Source organism: Pinus tabuliformis, chromosome 5_1, assembly GCF_031772625.1.
Source record: "Pinus tabuliformis cultivar Carrire ecotype Pingquan chromosome 5_1, CPIR1, whole genome shotgun sequence".
Classification (NCBI taxonomy): domain Eukaryota; kingdom Viridiplantae; phylum Streptophyta; class Pinopsida; order Pinales; family Pinaceae; genus Pinus; species Pinus tabuliformis.
Genome location: NC_142305.1, coordinates 341,661,223 through 341,673,696, shown reverse-complemented (window position 1 = coordinate 341,673,696; position 12,474 = coordinate 341,661,223). Strand labels below are relative to the sequence as shown.

At 33.5% G+C, this 12,474-nt stretch overlaps 1 pseudogene; it reads right to left on the bottom strand.

Annotated features, from left to right (window-relative positions):
- Nucleotides 1-3,768: 3,768 nt before the first annotated feature.
- On the bottom strand, nucleotides 3,769-11,440 carry LOC149164848 (expansin-A2-like; annotated as a pseudogene).
- Nucleotides 11,441-12,474: the final 1,034 nt, after the last annotated feature.

Genomic DNA, 12,474 nt, shown 5'->3' with positions numbered 1-12,474 from the left:
GATTAAATAACCACAAACCTTTCATATTGAACACGGAAAGTTGTCACTTGGAACTTGAGATGTAACCCAAGAAGAATAAGAGAAGAAACTTTTTATATTGAACATGGAAAGTTTTTACATGGATCTTGAGATGTACCACAACAAAATAAGAGAAGATAGGACACTCATGAATATGAGTACAACTTAAAATGACAAATAGAAGAAATGCGAAATTTGTGGCTTGCTTTCCCAAACATGTTACATTGAGTAACCACAAACCTTTCCTATTAGATATCGAAAGTTGTTACTTGGAACTTACATGTAACCCAACAAAAGTAAGAGGAGAAGAAAGGACACACATGAATATGAGTATAACTTAAAATGACAACTAGAACAAATGCGAAATTCCTCGCATGCTTTCAACGTGAGCAAAATCTCACTTCATCCCACGTCAGATTAAAATGGATTTATTTTATTATGAAACTTATGGTATCTTAACAAAAATATAAAATTCAATTTTGACTTGGATTTTCATAAGAGTGGAATAATGTTTTTTTTCAAACACTTTGGTGGTTTCATCACCACGGTACTATGAGATTTGTCCAACTTGAATAAAACAACTTAATTAAACTCTCGTTTGAGTACAATAGAGTATAGCATAAATTTAAATTTTAGTTTGAATTCAAATATATAGAGGGAAAAATTGTTTATTAAAAATTCAATACAGACAAAAGCGGTTTATCAAAAATTCAACAGTGACAAAATTTGAGAATATACATTTTATTAATAAAAACGTATGTTATTTTAAAATTTTATCAAAAATTCAACAGTGACAAAATTTGAGAGTATACATTTTATTAATAAAAACGTATGTTATTTTAAAATTTTAGAAAATTGAAATTGAAATTTGAAAGATTTTTTAAAAAATATTTTCAATTATGTTCTAAACATTGCAAATAGAATTAAATACATATAAGTACTTTTTAGTCGCAGTGAACGAGACGCTTATCCGAAAAGTGTAAAAATTGAGCGATTTATTTTTTAAATAAAAAAATTTGAAACAGAAAAGATCAATTCTTGTTACACACAAATAATTAAATATTTTCCTACAATTTGAAAATATACTAACATTCAACAAATAAATAAATATCATTCATTATACTTACCATTTCAGAATATACTGACATCCAATTATGTTATAGACATTGCAAATGGAATTAAATACATAAAAGTTCTTTTTAATGGAACTCAAAGAGAAGGGATGAAGGAAACAAATCTCATAATAATAGTTTTGGTGGGTTTTTCTTAGTTATCTTAAAAGTAAAAAAATTAAGTGATTTATTTTCTAAATAAAAATTTTTAAATAGAAAGTGAATTCTAAATCTTGTTATAAACAAATAATTAATTATCATTCATTATCTTACTATTTGAAAATATACTATTCATTATACTTACCATTTCAGAATATAGTGACATCCAACTATGTTATAAACATTGCAAATGGAATTAAATACATAAAAGTATTTTTTAATGGAACTCAAAGAGAAGGGATGAAGGAAACAAATCCCATTAATAATAGTGAGTTTGGTGGGTTTTTCTGGGTTATCTTAAAAGTAGAAAAATTGAGTGATTTATTTTCTAAATAAAAAATTTAAAATAGAAAATGAATTCTAACTGATATCGTTACAAACAAATAATTAAATATCATTTATTATAAATATCAATCATTATCTTACTATTTGAAAATATATTAACATTTAACAAATAAATAAATATCATTCATTATACTTACCATTTGAGAATATACTGGTATCCCGAAAAGAATGACAAAATTGCTTAAAATTATCTAATCTAACATAGAAATATTATACACAAAATCCTTTGTCAAAAAATGGATGACTTAAGTTCTTTGGATTTGAAAATTATAGAAAATTAAAACCTTTGTTAGGTTAAACCATGATAAAAGTTTAAGTGACTCATTATTGATTAAACACAAAGTAAAAGGAAATTCCACAAATCACTATTCAAATTTCTAAATGCAAAATAAAACTTATTTTGGAAAAATGGAGGACAATTGTTCACGGCAAATTTTAATAAATTAGAAAAACCCACTCCTGTCTCCACAGTCACTTTTCTCTCCCCTTCTCCCATGGCACTGTATCCTTTTGGGTGCAATGGTCCATGACAAACATACATAAATAATGGTTACCTTTGATGTTTAACTATTTCATATGTAGACAAAGGAAGCAACAGTTTCAGCTTTCACTAGAGTCAGTAGCAGCTGCAGCTGGACAACCAGTGGGGACGATCCTACCTGCTAGGGCATGACAAAAGGTGGGTTACGAGATCCCACCTGACGAAATGGACTCCGCCGACTTCAACATCATCAAAGAGACCACTGTCAGACGACTGGTCAACAACTAGTAGATCGTACGTACCCAATTGAATGACCGAATCGAATCCAACCGTTGAATTTTCCAATTTTTCGGCCAGATTCGACAGAATTTGGTAACTATACAAAGTCCATATAGACCAAAATCAATCACTAACGTTTATTCAGCTGGATGGTGAGTAGTTTTAGTGTTGCAACGGATTTTGGTGCGGTGGGGATGGTGTGAGTGCCTTTACCCTCTCCGTGCTCGGATAACGTCCTAGTTCGCGGATATTTCGAATGAATTGCTGATGGCCGATGTTGGAAAACAAGAAGTGAGGAAATGCTCATGGAGCCCTTTCGAGATAGATACGATCTTGTGTCGCCGGTTGCAGTTGCTAAGGTGGCAATCACACTTTTGTTTCCTGTAATTTTCGCACAACTCTCAATTTTCAAAGGAGAAAGAAAAAATGTATATTATGTTTTGTTAGAAATCGTATGTACATGTGTTTAAAGCATATAACTTAGGGATCACGCTCATACTTGTCTCCATAAATATTTTCTGCCTAATTTCTTTGAGGCTACGAATGTTGATAGTAAATATCGCAACATATTTGAAATATTTCTATTGACGAGAGTTTCAAATATTATATGCAATGGAATCAAAGTGATGCCTTCAATTGTCATTAATCATTTAGAGCATAAACCTTTTGGACTTAATCAATGTCAGTGCATATGCATCTTGCTGCCTTAAATCAAAATGGCAACGTTTATTAAAATGCATATACGAACGACGTTGTCATCTTCCTAAAGCGAGCACAAACTTTAATTTCCCAAATGTGACTAACAAAGATATTAGTCTTTGTACAACGGAGCTACATTATGAGATGGGTTTGCCCCTCTTCTCTTAAAATACACCAGAGAGAAGAGAGATTGGATGTTGATTAACGCAGAAGACGATGCAATAATTTCAGCAACAAGAAGATAATTAATTACAATGCATCTACCAAAACCAATGAGCTTGATTATTCACATCGCATCTCTCTAAAAGTCACAAAAATCTGTCACCGACAATAATTATTATCTAACAATGATGGAAAATCCCATTTTTGCAACGAAGAATGTTCTGATACAATATATCAGCGTCCCATATTAATGCAGCTATGAGATGACCGATCTTTTAACTTCGCTTTACAGATTAAGAATACAATTACAGGCCACCTTCCACCTAAATTAGAAGTTGATAAAAAATTATATTGAGCAGCAACGATAAGAAGCGGGCGACAACCTGTGGATCGCTAATTCAACCGTAAGAAACTCTCGGAATAATAACTGCTAAAAATTAGGTGGTAACAACTGAACATTATTGCATCACCTCGGCTTCGTTATTACTACATTACATATGGACATTTTATTCGTCATAGCTTATATTTGTAATCCTTCAAATGTCTGGCTGAATTGCCAATTTGTAGGACCGATGTTATAGGACGTGACAGTCCTCCCATCGCATTCAAACAGGAGTTGCTCTACCAATTATGTCCCCAATTGCGTTACATTTCCTGCCAACTAGTGTTGGAACCTTTAATGGAAACCACGTCCATATCGCCCGCACCTCCTACGTTGGTAATGAGTACCAAATTGAAGTAGGATTTCCCATTGATTATGAATCAAACTCCTCAATTTGGTAGGATTTCCCCATTCATTATGAATCAAACTCCTTCCTTCCTCACACATGGTACTCTACATACATATATAAGTTTCAAATATGCTTTAATCCAAATTACCGCCAAGTGAGAATAGCTTTTCAGATTGAACAAAACCGATACAGAGTTGAAGGACTAACTGGAGTAATAATTGTTGCAAAGACAGAGCAGACAAAACACAAATTCATACACAAATCACACGAGATGCGGCTCTTCTATTGATCGCGCAAAATTTAATACATACAATGAACCTGGTGAAGGGTATTGAAAGGTATTTAAATCTTTTCAACTAGCGACTCGCCTAAAATATCTTGACATGCAACCACACACTAAAAGTTGTCTATCACTTAACTCGAATTGACTCAACACTCAACTTTCAACACTTAGTTAACTAACTCTATAAGTTTAGCCAACACTACATGCGGGAGTAATTAGCTTATTTTAACACTCCCCTTAATTACGACCGCTAAACTAAAACACGACTCATGACAACACAAACATGTTCGCTGGTCTATGTCTCAACTAGGCTTACAACACCAAAGTTTCTTCTATGAAACTCAAACACATCTTTCTCTATTGACTTAGTAAATATATCAGCTAATTGATCACTAGATTTACAAGGCTTCAAGTGAACTTCTCCATTGCTCACAAGTTCTCTAATAAAGTGATATCTAGTATCAATATGCTTGCTCTTTTAATGAAACACACTATTCTTCGATAGTGCAATCGGTGAGGAGTTGTCACAATATATTGTTGTTGTTCCTTGTTGTTTCTGCTTGAGTCCATCAAATACTTTTCTTAACTAGACTGCTTGACATGTTGTTGATGTTGTTTCTACATATTTTGCTTCTGCTGACGAAAGTGTCACAATGGACTGCTTCTTAGATGCCCACGAAATCACATCTGAACCAAGATGGAACACATAACCAGAAGCACTCTTCCTATCATCCAAACTGCTTGCAAAATCACTATCTGTGTATCCAATCAAATCCTTATTTTCTATGCTTGCATACATTATGCCACAACTCTAGTTCCTGCTATATATCTCAAAATTCTTTTCCTGCACTCTAATGTGTGTATTTTGGAGTTTCCATAAATATGGAAATCAAACTCACAACTCTCTTGATATCCGGTCTTATAGCTGTGATATACATGAGGTTGCCAACCAATCTTTTGAATCGAGTTGGATTGACATTTGATCCTTCGTCATCCTTGCTTAACTTTGTACCTGTTGCAACTGGTGTAGGGACAAGTTTGCAATTATCCATCTTGAATTTTTTCAACATATCTTTGGCATATTTATTTTGATAAATAAAATTTCTTTTTCCAGATTGCTCAACATCTATGTCAAGAAAATATTTCATGAGACCAAGATCTTTCATTTCAAATTCTTTCATCATGGCTACTTTAAATTAATCTAACTCAAAATCACCTGTAAAAATCATTTCATCATCATATTAAAAAACAATCAAAATTTGTCCATGCCCATTTACCTTTGTGTACAAGGTAGGTTCAATGTTACTTCTGCAAAATCCATTCTTGATCATGTAGCTGTCAATTATTCTATACCAATCTCTAGGCACTTGCTTCAGTCCATAGAGCGCTTTCTTCAACCTATAAACTTTCTCTTCGTTACCTTCAACTTCATATCCTGGAGGTTGCTGCACATAAATTTATTCTTATAGAATTCCATTCACGAAGGTTGATTTCACATCCATATGATATACTTTCGACTGTTCAGAGCTATTGTGACTATAATTTCTCTTACACTATCCAATCTCACTACCGGAGCAAATGTTTCTCCAAAATCTATTTCGAGTTGCTGCGAGAATCCTTTTGCTACAAGTCTTGCTTTAAATTTGTCAATTTCACCTTTCTCATTCAACTTTGTCTTGTACACCCACTTCACACCAATGAGATTTTTGTCCTTTGGTAAATCAATCAAATCCCATGTATCATTCTTTTCAATAGCTTCAATTTCTTCATCCATGGCTTGCACCCAATTTTCATCTCTGATTGCCTTCGCAAACGAAGAAGGTTGGAATGAAAAAAATGCAAAATTTGAACTAACATCCAAATCATCATAAATATCTTTCAAACTTCTCATCTTTCTCTTACCATTGCTTGATTCATCACCTGATTGATTATTAGGAGAACCTTCATCTGTAGATTTGCTTGAAGATTTGTGTTACTCTGAAAATCTTGGAGCCCTTGCTGGTGTGTCTCTATTTGGTGTCTTCACTTGTGATTCTTGTTGATCCTTTTCTACTACATCATCTTCTTCCATCAGTGAACACTTGTGCATCAACTATTTTGTCTAAATTTCCATTCCATGAATCTTGTTCTTTGAACACAACATCTCTTCTAATTATGGTCTTCTTTTTGACAGGGTTATACAATTTGTAAGCTTTTGATTGCTCACTATAACTAGTAAATATGCATTTTTCACTTTTATCATCCAATTTGCCTCTTCGCTCCTTAGGAACATGTGCATAAGCTACACATTAAAATACTATGAGATGAGATACGCTGCAAGACATACCTGATCATGCTTGTTTTGGCAATTTGTTCATCACACTCTTTGTAGGAGATCTATTGATCACATAAATATCACATGCAACTACTTTTGTGCAATACTCATTAGACAAGTTTATGCCTTTCAACATGCTTTGTACCATGTTCAAAATTGTCTTGTTCTTTCTCTCTGCTACATCATTCTGCTGCGGTGTGTACTTAGTTGTAAACTGTCTTTTGATTCCATGTTGTTTGCAGTAATAATGGAATTCCTTTGAGCCATATTCTCCACCACAATCCTACCTCAATACCTTGATCTGTCGACCACTTTGGTTCTCTGCTGAGGCTTTGAATTCCTTGAATTTTGCAAAAGTTTCAGAATTCGAAGTAAACCCAAGTCTTTCTACTATAATCATCAATGAAAGTGAGGAAGAAACAACCTCCATTGATTGACTGTGTCCTCATAGATCCACATAAGTTTGTATGCACTAGCTTAAGAGGTTACTTTTCTCTATATGCAACACCCTTTGGAAAACTTTCACGATGTTGCTTTCCCAAGATGTAACACTCACAAGTACTAGTAGGTTCTTTGATGGGAGGTAATCCTCTAACCCTCTGTTTTTGCTGCAACAATATTAAACCAAAAAAGTGCAAGTGTCCAAACTGAAAGTTCCATAACAAATAATTATCAGAACATGCAACTGTAAAATCACTAACCTGATCATTATAATTCATAATTAGAGGAAAGATTTTGTTCCTCGTCATCTGCACCTTAGATATCAGCTACTTACTTGGGGTCTTGTCATATATAACACATTTTTTACCTTGAAAGATAACTCTGTATTCTTTCTGTGTCAATTGACCAACCCTTATCAAATTATGTTTGAGACTAGGAACATAATATACCTCTGAGATTGTCTTTGGATCCCCCTACTTGGTCAAAATGTTGACCACTCCTTTGCCCTCTACATCCATAGTCTTGTCAGTCCCCAACTTTACCTCTGTTTTCACAGAATGAACGAAATTTGCAACCAAATTCTTGTTGCCTATCATGTGGTTACTACAACCATTGTCTAATAGCCACACACTATCAGAAGGTTCATGCATGGCATGGCAAGCTAGGAACATGGATTTAGTACTTTCTGTATTGACATTCGCTCTTTGGTTCCCTTGATCAACTATCTTCTTCTTGCAATCACGAACATAGTGACCGAATTTATTGCAATAATAACATCTCACCTTTGATTTGTCAATTCTTTGATTAGTGTTGAAGCTTTTGTAGTTGATTACACTTTCATGTTCATGATCTTCTCGGTCATCTCTCTGACCACCATTTCTTCTATCTCGTCCTCAGCCTCTCAACATGTGTCTGCCTCGAACTTTGTCTCTTGAAATAGAAACCTGACTTTTGAGAGCGGTTTCTAAAGTGGAATCCTTATTTCTATCTATCCTTGCCTCATGCGATAGAAGTGATCGCATCAACTCATCAACTGTCAATGATGCCAAATCCTTGGCTTCTTCTATGGTTGCTACCACAACATCCAATTTGGTAGACAAATATCTGAGGACTTTCTCAACTAGTGTTTGATCTTTAATTTCGTCACCATTAATCTTTAACTTATTTACTTCAGTTATGGCCCAATCATAAAAGAATCAATGTCCTCTGTCTCCTTCATCTGCAGACTTTCAAAATCTCTCCTAGTATTCGGCAACTTAACAATATTGACTTTAGCCATTTCTTTATAGTTTGTCGCCAAAGTATCCCATGCTTCTTTTGTTGAAGACGTGATCATAATCTTCTGGAACATTGCTCGGTCCACTCTCTATTGGATAAGCTGCAATGCTTGTGCATTCTTTTTCTTGTCTTTCTTCTATTGTTCCCTCTTTGCATTATTGAAAGCTCGTTCTGCTGCTTCATCTATAGGTTCTAAAAACCCAAACTAGACATAATCTCAAACATCATGAGTCTGGAATGTGGTCACCATCTTAATGGCCCACACATCATAATCTTTCCCTGTAAACGATAAGCACTGAGCTAGAAATTTAAGAAAATCATCTTTCTCCAAAAATTTCTCTTCAAAAAAACGTTTTAACAAACTTTTTTTAATTAATTTTTTTTAAAAATGTTTATAAAAAATTCTTTATATAAAAAAATATCCTTCTAAAATACTCCCCTTTCAAAACAATATTAAAAAAGTATTTTGTAACATTCTATATAAAATCTCTTAATATCCTCATGAATATACTCCACTCAACAAAACTTATGTCACTCGTCGTAACATATAACAAAGACCTTCGAATGTTTTAAGAGAACTCTCAACACATATAAACCATAGTTACCAAGTTCGCATTCGAATTCGGATTCGAATTCGATACGATACGATAAAAATTCGGAAGAAAAAAATTTAATTCGGAGAAAATTCGGCACTATACATCTTTTATATATATATATATATATATATATATATATATATATATATATATATATATATACATATACATCATTTATATATATATATATATAACTTAAATACTTTTCTTTCATTTTCTTTCCATTTATTTTAAAATTTAAATAAATTTAATCAATATAATATACAAAACTAAAAAATATATCCGTATTTAGTTTTTGATTTTATTTTAAAATCTTTTTTATAGTTAAGATATTTAAAAATTAAATATTTAAAACTTATTTTTTTTAAATTCCTTTTAACAAAAATATATATCAAAAAATCAATTCTTAACATAAATATATATAAAAAAATCAATTAGTTTTTAGTCAACTTCAAAATTTTCTTTTCTACTTATCTCAGGGTTTTAAACCATTAAAGGAAACATTAAAATTTTGAAATCTGAAAATTTCACGTTGCCATTAGTTTCCATTTTACCTCTTATCTTGTTTCCATTGACATATATTTTGTCTAAATTTTAAAATCCTGGTAAATTTCCGTTGCCATTAGTTTCCATTTTATCTGCTATCCTGCTTTTATTGGCATCAGTTTCCATTTTACATTAATTTCTATTTTACTGCTCTCTTGCCTCCATTAACATCTATTTTCAGTTTAAAAATAATTACATTTACCATTGGAGACACTTCAGATTTTTTTGTTTATCTAATTAGAAAAATTAGGCTTGCATTTTATGTAACCAGCAAGTAATAGTAAGTAATACTAATCTGCAAAAAATACTCCAAGATATAATAGGAATAGTCTTATAATAAGAATAGTCTGATTAGAAATGCACGCTCTCACATTATGCAGCGATTCAATAGTAAGTAGTAATAATATGCAAAAAGAATAGTCAAGAAATAATAGGATGAGTCTGATTAGGAATGCACAAGCCAATATGAACCGGATCGAATTTTTATCGAACTATTCGAAATACGAATCGAACTCACGAATTTCCCTATTTTTTCCACCGATTCGGACGTATTTGGTAACTATGATATAAACCAAGTGAACTTTGACTTCACAATTGTTAAAGAGTACGTTAATTGCTCTATTAACGCGCTTCTAGTGATCATGGCATGGGACTAACGCTCTGCACGATCCGGAGCACATCGTTAATGCTTTAACTCCTTGTAACGTAGTGTTCACGGATACCGGCGTGTCTTATAACACAGTGTATAACTTATAAGGTGTGTTATTGCATTAATTACGTGAAAAAATATATTTTTTGTTAATTTATTCTCTCTTGCTCTTGTAATCTTATTTTGATACCAATTTGTTGGAAAGGGCAAATTCATATGCAAATCATACGAGCTGTGATTCTTTTATTGATCAGACAAAATTTGATACATACAATGAACCCAATGAAGAGTATTTAAACTTGTTCGACTAGTTACTAGATTGAAATATCTTGACATGCAACTACACACTAAAATTCGTCTATTACTTAATCCACTTGACAAAACACTCCAACACTCAACGCTTAACTCTTTAAATTTAACCAATTCCTCAAGCCAAAATAATTAACTTATTTTAACAATAATTAATTACCTTAAAAACATTATGGGAACAATGCCACCCTTGCCAATCTTTGAAAAGCAGGTTGAGCCACTCACTTGATGAAACACTCAATACTCAACGCTCAACTCTTTAAATTTAACCAATTCCTCAAGCCAAAATAATTAACTTATTTTAACAATAATTAATTACCTTAAGAACATTATGGGAACAATGCCACCTTGTAAATGCCAATCTTTGAAAAGCAGGTTGAGCCATGTCGAAGTGTTGGAGAGGTGGATTGCACCATCCTCCCTTATCATTGGGAAGTGCATAATTCGGAGGGCAAAAGTTGGTAGCCGTAACAGTGACAGTCCTAGGTAAACACCACTGAGGGTGGGTCTCGTTGCATTTCATTTCGTAGCAGACACCGCAAGTAAGTCCATTGTTGAAAAGCGCGGTTTGCTGCAGCAGCGGTGTTTGTCCCGTACCCTTCGGCTATACAAATTACCGTAGCTGCATGCACCTCCTGTGAAATCAAAAGGAATTTAATTACTTAGAAAACATAGGGTATTAAGCCAAGCCTCTTCGAAACTGCAAAACCAACAACTTCAATGGAAAAAATTTGTCTTTCTAACTAATTCCACCTATACTTCCGCTCGACTAGAGTTTTGCCCCACCGTGGACTTACCCATTGTGCCTGAAGCATCGCTGCCACCGTAAAATCTAGCATGCGCGGATTGCCAGCTGTTATCTATTATTAGAGATATCTCCAAATATATAGAATCGAGAGATGGAGGAGGCTTATTATTGCTTCCAAAAATGTCAATTTCAATGGGGCCGTAACTACCAGAATATGTGGACATTAATAAGACTTTGCAACGGACTTTCAAGCCATCAGTGGCGGTATTCCTTTCTTGTGATGGAACCATCTGCAAATGGGGTGTTGAAAATCTACCAAATTTTGCAATAATGAAGGTGGTCCGTCGGGTCTGTCCATTCTCTAAACGATTCCAGAAGTTGCAGCCTCAAATGCTGGTATCTACGCTTTAAATTGTGAGTAACTGTTCTATAAATTAAAATAGATTGTCAAAAGGTAGGAGGCGGACATTCGAATAAAACAAAAACGGAAGGCATTTGGTTATTTTCCAAGGGGCAGAAATCGCAAATGCAGAGCATATAGATAAGAGACAGTCACGCTGAACTGTTTTAACGGTCCTCGGTGGTCGACCAGACGTACGGCCGGATAAGGAGGGCGTGGTGTTTATTTATTCTCATTCTTGCCTTTCTTCTGAAGGTCCTCCATGCTGGACCAAACGTGGAAAACGGCTGCAGGAGGAACGCTCATGTTAATTTTTTTGCTAGTTTCTTTTTAACATTGATGTGCGGCGTCGCGAAGAGGCGTGGTGTTTACATTTGCGGCGATCAATAGTGAATTTAATCTACATTTGAAATTTGACTGTCATTAAATTTTCCATCACACAATGATGTTTTTTGTTTTGGTAAGTTATGTTATATAAATGATTTGTTGACGATTCATCGGGGACGATGTTTTTAGCTTTAAAAATAGTTGTAATTCTCACTTCACAATCAATGAAAAGGCATGTATTTTTGTTAAATGCTTTTGAATTTTAAATTTAAAAATGGTTTTAAATCGTATTTCACAATCAAAAGTTGGTTGTTTCAACCTAAACAATTCGGATACTCACAAGGGTAGTCGGTGTGACTATTTATGAAGCTATTTCAATGGAGTTATGTAACATTCATGGGAAAGTCGTTGCAACTATTTATGAAGATACTCTAATGGAGTTACGTAGTTATTGTTCATTAAGATTGGATTTTGTATTCATTCATTACCCAATTAAATTTTTTTGATGTTTTGGATATTTATATCTGACATAAAATGGTGTTGTCTGAAACGTTGTACTCGAAGTTTTGATTTTAAAACTGTTCATCAATGATGAAA